The 8,730-nt window shown below is 38.6% G+C and overlaps 1 pseudogene; it reads left to right on the plus strand.

The window, feature by feature from the left end:
- Positions 1-455: 455 nt before the first annotated feature.
- On the plus strand, positions 456-1,764 carry LOC109703343 (tubulin alpha-1C chain pseudogene; annotated as a pseudogene).
- The last annotated feature ends 6,966 nt before the right edge of the window (positions 1,765-8,730 follow it).

Raw genomic sequence — 8,730 nt, forward strand, 5'->3', positions numbered from 1 at the left:
CCAAAACCAGTTAATAAGACCCAACGGCAAATTTCCTTACTCTAAAATCCAGGGTATCCAGATGTCATAGTGACTCTTTTTTATCCATTCAAGCTAAAGCAAAACCTTCTAGTTTTCAATCCCCATCCCTTTCCCTGAGCCTCTTCTCAGCCCTTCTATCACCACATTCTTAAGTGAGAACAGATAACAAAATATCATCAAGCTTGCCTAAAGTTTGCAGCATGACATGTCAACAACCCAACTAAAATGTGTTTAAGGAAAAACCTTCCTTACTTTGGAAGAGTTGACTATAATAAAAAGAAATAATTCCAAGATCAAGAGAAAAAATCTACAAAAATTTATTTGACAGATTTTGCTTCTGCCTCAGACTCCTTGGTAATCTTTCAGTGAGAGATCCTTGTTGCTGTCCCACTCTCTTCCTCCTCCTCTGCCACTGAAACCCTCATGTCCCCAACATGCATGAGAGCATTTCCATACACATTGGCCAGGCTGGCATCCAGATTGGCAATGCCTTCTGGGAGCTCTACTGCTTGGAACATGACATTCAGCACAATAGACAGATGCCAAGTGACAAGACCATTGAGGGAAAAAATGACACCTTCAACATCTTCAGTGAGACAGGCATTGGCAAGCATGTGCCAGAGCAGTGTTTGTAGACCTGGAACTCATGGTCATTGGCTAAGTTCACACAGGCACCTACTATCAGCTCTTCAACCCTGAGCAGTTCATCAGAGGGAAGGAAGATGCTGCCAATAACTATGCCTGTGGGCATGACACCATTGGCAAAGAGATCATTGACCTCATCTTGGCCAAATTTGCAAGATGGCTGACCAGTGCACAAGTCTTCAGGGCTTCCATAGCTTTGGTGGGGGAACTGGCTCTGCATTCACCTCCCTGCTGATGGAACATTTCTCTGTTGATTGTGGCAAGAAATCTAAGCTGGAGTTCTCCATTTACTCAAGCCCTTCAGATTTCCACAGCTGTAGCTGAGCCCTACAACTCCATTATCACCACTCACACCAAACTGGAACACTCTGACTGTGCCTTCATGGTAGACAATGAGGCCATATCTGGCATCTGTCATAAAAACTTCTATATGGAATGTCCCACCTTCACTAACCTTAATAGTCAGATTGTGACTTCCATCACTGCTTATCTCAGATTTGATTGAGGCCTGAATTAATTCCAGACCAACCTGGTTCCCTATCCCTGCATCTACTTCTCTCTGGCCACATATGCCTCTGTCATCTATACTGAGAAAGTCTACCATGAGCAGCTTACTGTAGCAGAGATCATCAATATTTGCTTTGAGCCAGCCAATCAGATGGTGAAATGTGATCCTCGCAATGGTAAATACATGGCTTATTGCCTATTGTACCAGGGTGATGTGGTTCCCAAAGATGTTAATGTTGCCATTGCCACCATCAAGAACAAGTATACCACCTAGCTTGTGGATTGGTGCCCCACTGGCTTCAACATTGGCATCAATTCCCAGCCTACCACTGTGGTACCTGGTGGAGACCTGGACAAAGTACAGCAAGCTGTGTACATACTAAGCAACTCCATAGCTGTCACTGAGACCTGGGATAACCTGGACCACAAGTTTAACCTGATGTATGCCAACCATGCCTTTATTTACGGGTCCATGGGTGAGGGGATGGAAGAAGAAGGGTTTTCTAAGGCCTATGAGGACATGGCTGCCTTGGAGAAGGATTATGAGGAGCAGAGAGTGCTGATGGAGAGGATAAGGGTGAAGAGTATTAACCTGCCCATGACAATTTTACACTCTTGTTGTTTTATTTCTGTATGAAATTTATCTGTTTTAATCCTGAGCTGTCAATAAAAATGTTCCTGATTTAAATATCAAAATATTTTAAAAATTATTTAACATATTGCTTAAAGAAATATCTTTTATTTATTTTTCCCTGGAGAAAAAGTAAAAAAATAACAGTTCATCACACAGATTAGGATTTTCTATGAAATCCTCCCTTTTTTGGTGCCATATTTCACTTTTGAATCCACAGCCTCTTTGGGATGGTGCTTGGCTCTGTGTTTGGCTGAACAACCCTTTAAAACTGTAGCTTTCTCTGCTTCTTCAGAAAGGTTTGAAAGCTCTCATCCACTGATGCTCCCCATGGACACTTACACTTTCTGCATTTTTAGGAAAAATGCCTTTGTGTATCTGTGCCATCATTTTAAGGACTCTGTGAAAGAAGTCATATCTGTGCTCAGTGCAATATCTTAAACAAGAGAATGAATTCTGATTTTAATTTTCACACCATTGTTTGCATTTTATTTACAGATGATGGTCCATATTCTCCCCCAAAAGAGAGTACCTAGTTACCAAGAATTATTAGTGAAGGAGTTGTGATACCAGACATTCCACAGTTAACAGTCTCCAGCTGGGAACTTCCCCCTGATTATGAAGTGACTATGGAGCTGACCTGGGCTGCTTGTGCTAGGCAGTGATGATGGTTCCTATTCCAACCAGTCTAAAGCATGCAGACTGAGATCAGCTGGGTGGTGAGAGGCTGTGTAAGTGTGATATACTCCTAGGGAATTTTGGAGCAGAAGATTCATGAAAGGATTTTCTTGAAGAAGAGATAAATATTCTTATATTGTGATGTGCTCACAAATTCCTGGCAACATAGGCCATCAGAGGGTTAGGTCAGTAACCTTAAACACTTTTTGCATGTACATTCTTTAAAAATTGAAAATTTATTTTCCAAAAGTAATATTTTTAATTTTAAATATCTTTGCTTTTTGGGGTTGGGAATGGAGTTTGACTGGAGTTTGATAGGCAGGAGTTCTTCCACTTGAGCCATGCTCCCAGCTCTTTTTTGCTTTAGTAATTTTTTGGATAAGGGCATGATTTTTTGTCTGAGGCTTACCTTGGACTCCCACATAACTGGTATTACAGGCATGAATCATCATGTTTGGCTTATTGATTGAGATGGGGTCTGACTAATTTTTTGCCCTGGCCAGTCTTGAACTACAATTCAAGTCTCTGCCTCCAAAGTAGCTGGGATTACAGACATTAGCCACTATGCCTAGCCTTTAAGTTTCTAATTTTTTTGGACAAAAGATTAAATAATTGCAAAGAACAACAATACTTGTATGTAAAATTAAAGCTACAATCTGTTTAAAACATATCCAATGCAATCTAAATACCATATGAATTCATATTTTTTAGAAACACACGAGAAAGCTCTCTTTCATGATGTATTTTCATTGCACTTCCCACTCTGAATTTTATCTTAATGTCATTTATATTCATATTGGAAAGTCTTTAATTAACTACCTTTTATCAGTTATCTGTATAAAAAATATTAAAATTAAAATTTAAATTTGCGTCCTGTAACTGTAAGGCTCTAGGGATTTAATATTTATTGCTTCATCATTATAATCATTAGTGACACTTACTTACATGTTACAAATTTTTAAAGTATTAAATGTAAAATGTAAACATTTATTGGAAATAAATTGTTTAATGATATGCACATGGCCATTTTTCCTGATTAATTCACATTAGTATTACTATACATTTCTTATTTCAAAATGAGACAGGGTTCAATATCTTTTCTATTCTAGTTTTTCATGTCTGTAGATGTAATCAGTGGGAGTTCACTAGTCAGTAGATATACTATACAGTATATATTTATCATTTATATGTTATATAAAATAATTGTGCATTTAAAAAAATTATTTTTAATTTTCTAGAATATGACAATGTAGTTTTGCTCTTACACCATTTTTGAAGTATGACTTGGAAATCACTTGATCTTCTCGTGAATTTGTTACCCAGAAATTAAGGTCACTAGCAACACTCACATCAATGTTTGAAAGTCATTGGGTGACTTCTGGGTTTTCATACCTTGAAACAGTGCACCCTATTCAAATGCTCTGGGAGTTACGGCACCTTTTGTAAAGAGGAAGAACTCAATTGTGAAAGGAATGGCTTGACTGTTATGTGCTCTCAATTCAATCAGTTTTAGAAAAGAAATAAGTGAAAGTTGCAAATCCAAACTGATTACCTGGGCTGGGGGTACAGCTCAAATGGTAGTGTGCTTACCTATGAAGTACGAGGCCCTGAGTTCAAACACCAGTATCACAAAAAACAAAACAAAACAAAACAAAGTGATTCCCTCATATCATCCAAACCCTCCAGAAGCCTTTGTGAACCCCTGGAGGGAACAGCAGTCCACAACAGTGCTGAGCTATTAGATATCTGTTCTTTTTGGTTCTTTGATTTTTAAGAATCTCTAATTTTGTCTCTCCTATAAAGGAAACAACAGCTTCAAAAACCTTTAAAGGAGGTCTTGAAGTGATTGGGGAAAAATAAGCTGCAGAAGAGAAAAGCTCTATGCTTTGAAAGATCAGTAGACAATAAGGAGACACTGAATAAAAGCAAATAAAATCCAATGTTTCAATCTGATTAGAAATGGAAACTTGAAGATTTAGTCTGTTAGAGTAACAAGAAAAAATATAAATGCAGATTTCTTTTTTATGCCAAAAAAGCAGGCAGAATTCTTATGTGAAGATCATAAAATCATAATAAATTTTCACTGAGTTGTAATAGTTTTTGGAAAGATTCTGAATAAAAGTGGACTGGTAGATGATGGCTCTAAGGTGGTGGCTTTTGATCTTTTCAAACATGACATACACATATGTATATAACTGAAATAGGAGATCCATTTAAAAAAGGAATTTCCTTACAATGTAGGATATTCTCCTATATTTTGTCTTCTTCCTGCTTATATTGTTGGTAAACAATCATCAAATTTATTTAACCACTCACTAATGAGTAATGATCTTCAGACTGAAAAACACTGCTATCAGGTTCTCTGAGAAAAAACTTTCTATCCTTATATTAAATTTTACTTTAAAAATTTGTGAAACAAAGCACATGCATATTTGACTCATCTCTTCTTAGGAGACACTGAGCTGTTCACACTCCAAGGACATAACCAGGGTCCTAGTGGCAGTCCCTTCCAATTGTAGGAATGGTGCCTAGGATGAAATAGTTCCTGGAATGCTGCAGAATGACAGTAAGTGGGAAAAAGTCAGCTTAATAGACATTCAAGTTCTTCATAAGCCAACCTTTTAATTGATGTAAACCTTATGTTCTAGCATGATAGAAAATAGGGGTGAAATGGGAGTGGACAGGCAGAGAGGTTGGGAAGGAGCAAGATTTAAGAGAATGGATGATGTAAGTGGAAAGACAGTTACTGGATCTTCTTCATACAAATGATTTTCCCAAATAGAGTGCTAGATTATCTATGTGTTCCGCACATCTTGCAACTGATAGCTATCCTTGTTTGCCCTCTCTCTCTAAGAAGAGAAATATGTGGATTTAAATAAGACATCAACCTCTTAAGAATGTACTATTGAGATTGGCTTTTGCCTGTAAGGGTAATGAGAGTACAAACACATCATTAGGGAAGAATCCAAGTGACACAAGTAAATGAACACAATGGAAGAGGACTGCGAGAAGGCTGCTGAGATGAGAAATATTTTTTAAATATAAAAGACAATATAATGTTTTATTTGGGTAGTACTGGGGTTTGAACTCAGAACCTCACCCTTGCTAGACAAGTGCTCTATCACTTGAGCCATGCCTCCAGCCCTAAAATAAAAATTTCTAACCTACCTATTACTATAAACACATATTTTGAAAGATATTTTATAGTAAAAAAAGTTAAAAGCAAAACAAAAATTTCTGAGGTTCACAATATTTACAAGATTTATCACTTGCAACATGATTGAGGAAATACCCAGTGTGCCTAGGACTGCAAACACTTATTCCTTGGAACTTGGTGGTAGAGTTAAAAATAAAAGAAATACAACAAAAAAATTGTCCTAAAATCCATTGGAGTGCCAATGGAAGTGGCCCTAAATGAGGAATCAGCTGGGTGAGCTTTAAAAAAAAACCAGAAACCAAAGCTCAAGCAAGAGCAATTAAATCAGTCTTGGTAACAACCCAGGAACAAGCATTGTTTAAAGCGAATGTGCAGCAACAGTTGAGAGACAGTCCTCTAGACCCTTGCTACTCAGTCTGTCCAAGGACCAAGGACAAGTCTGTCTAAGGCAACAGTGTCGCCTAGAAACTTGTTAGAATTAGGACACCTCAAGTCATTCCCAGACCTACTGAATCAGAACCTGCAAGTCAGTAAGAACCCCAGACAATTCATGTGCACATTAACCTTTGAGAATCACTGACTGAAAAGGCACACACTATTAAGTACTGAAATTCACAATTTCTTTAATATTTGTTTCTTGATTGATGTTGTTCTACATAACAGTACTTGGAACAAGCCAAGTTTCTGCACCTGTCTTGTTCCACCACCTCTTACTTCTCCATTTGCTTAAGATCTGAAGGACCAATTGTTCTCATGATCCTAATTAAGAACAACCTTGGCCCTCCCCTTGTGGAATCTGAACGTTGCCAGGATCCAGTCTCTTATGATGCTAACCAGATGCTAGACAGATTTTTGTATGCTAACCTCGCTTATTTATTCTTTAAGTTGGGCACCAGTGACCATGCTAGGACCTTGTCCCTGGCTTCTTCCTCTCATGGTTTTCTCTCTTGCTTTCTATGCTAATTTGAATTAGAATCCTGCTCTGAGTTTAGAAGTGTCTGTAGGGACATTTGGCCTTCCTAGCATGGCCAATTCTCTTTTGGAAAGATGACTAGCATTCTGAATCCATACATAGAACTGGATGCTGATGCTATCCAAACGATACTGCAGTACTGGCATTGCTATCTATCTGAGCTCTTTTTGAATTTTAACTTCATTTTTCTACCAGGCTACTGGAATGGACTTCCAAGTCTTCTAGAGACAAATTCCTCCTGCATTCTAGTGCAGAGGATCCTTCCAACAGAAATCCTTCAGTGCTTGACCTCAAAACCGGACTTTCTAAAGGCCTTGCTCTGCATATGCCTTCTTTCCTTCTATATTTGGTTCTGTGTGACTGGCATAATTTCATGCCTCATTTCCAGTTGAGCTATAACAGTCACAGGATAGAGATTTGACATATAGTCATCTCAGATTCTTAAGATTTGTAAAGAAGTTTCAGAAGATTTCTGTGTCTAGGTACAAAGACAAACAATAAAGGAAGAAATGCAGCCAGGCACAGCGTAATCCTAGCTACTCAAGAGGTAGAGATAGGGAGGATCATGGCTCAAGGCCAGCTCAAGCAAAAAGTTTGTGAGACCCCCATTTCAATCAATAAAAGCTGGTTGTGGTGGCACATGCCCACTATCCCAGCTATAGGAAGCATTAATAGGAGGATCACCAGCCAGGCTGACCCAGGGGGTAAAAACGAGACCTTATTCAAAAAATAACTAAAGCAAAAAGGACTTGTGGCATAGCTCAAGTAGTAGAGTATCTGCCTAACAAGAGTAAGGCCCTGAGTTCAAATCCCAGTTCTCCCTTGCAAAAAAAAAAGAAATGTAAAAACTATTCATTACCAAACAAGAAAACTCTTTTTCACTATTTTTCTTTTTAACACTGACTTATTTCTGGATACACTGCATTTGTGTAAACATATTTTGAGGTCCTGGGGTAAATGATCTCTAGCCACTAGAAGTGGAAGCCATAAAAGGTTTTACTATGAGTTACCTGGGTAGTAATAGGGTGAATTTAGGGACTTACACAACTATGGCTTATGAAAGAAGAATCAACCTTGCAAAGAGGATCTGGATTCCGAGATTCCTCCATAAAAGAACGTGATGGGTCCGATGGTATTCACGTCACAAGTCTGAGATATGTAGTTGGTTTAGAATTAGGAGCTTTTCAATTGAACAGCTGTAACCCATTTGGGCAGTTGTGCAAAACAGAAAGTTGGCAGACTAGATACTATTTTTGGACATTAAATACAAGATGCTTGGAGCCAAATCTTGTGATTAAGAAATCAAATGTTTTCTTTTTCTCCTTCCAACCTGTTCTCAGAGTGTGGAAAGTTATGTGATTTTTCTTCTCTGACTCTCGGGTTGTGGTTATTGGGAACTGCCTGTGTCCTCACCCAGACTAGATTCAGCCACTGGAGATCAATTCAATTCAGTCTAGTCCAATCCATTTCAATCCACTCTAAGGCAACTCAGTCTCATCCATTTTTCTTTAGGCAAGACCTATATGAATATAAAGAACTTAAGTGCCTTGGGGCTGATATACTAAGTCGTCTGCAACTCAGCTCATAAAATACCTTGACTCTGGTACAACGTCTACCTACTTGTTTCCACTAAAGGCCTGTAGATCTGGTTTCTACAAACTGTTCTGCATCCTGGATCCTGCTTTCTCTAGAAGTCCAAGATGCTATACATTATGGAGTTTTCTAGGCATTTGGGCATGACCTTCTGCTTTTGTGCCTGACTCCAACTGACGTATCTGCATCCTGACTCTCTCCCCTGATACCTGTGTCTGCCTCTATCTTTTATTTCAATCTTCCAGACTTCATTTTCTCCCCCCACATCTTGGCCTGGCATGGACTGCTCCCTCTGAAAGGGTTTCCTTTCAAGCACACATGCAGAGATATGTATGAGCATCTGGCAGGAGCTTTTTGTTCAATTGCAGCCCCTGCTGAAATATGGGGAGGCAGCTACTCTGAGCAAAAAAGAAAAAAAGCAAGATTAATGAGAACAAACATCAGAGAAATGCCTTCATGTGTAGAAAATGTTAAGAACCTACTTTTGCCACATTTGGATCATTGTATGTCTGGATTCCAGCCTCT

Source organism: Castor canadensis, chromosome 13, assembly GCF_047511655.1.
Source record: "Castor canadensis chromosome 13, mCasCan1.hap1v2, whole genome shotgun sequence".
Lineage (NCBI taxonomy): Eukaryota > Metazoa > Chordata > Mammalia > Rodentia > Castoridae > Castor > Castor canadensis.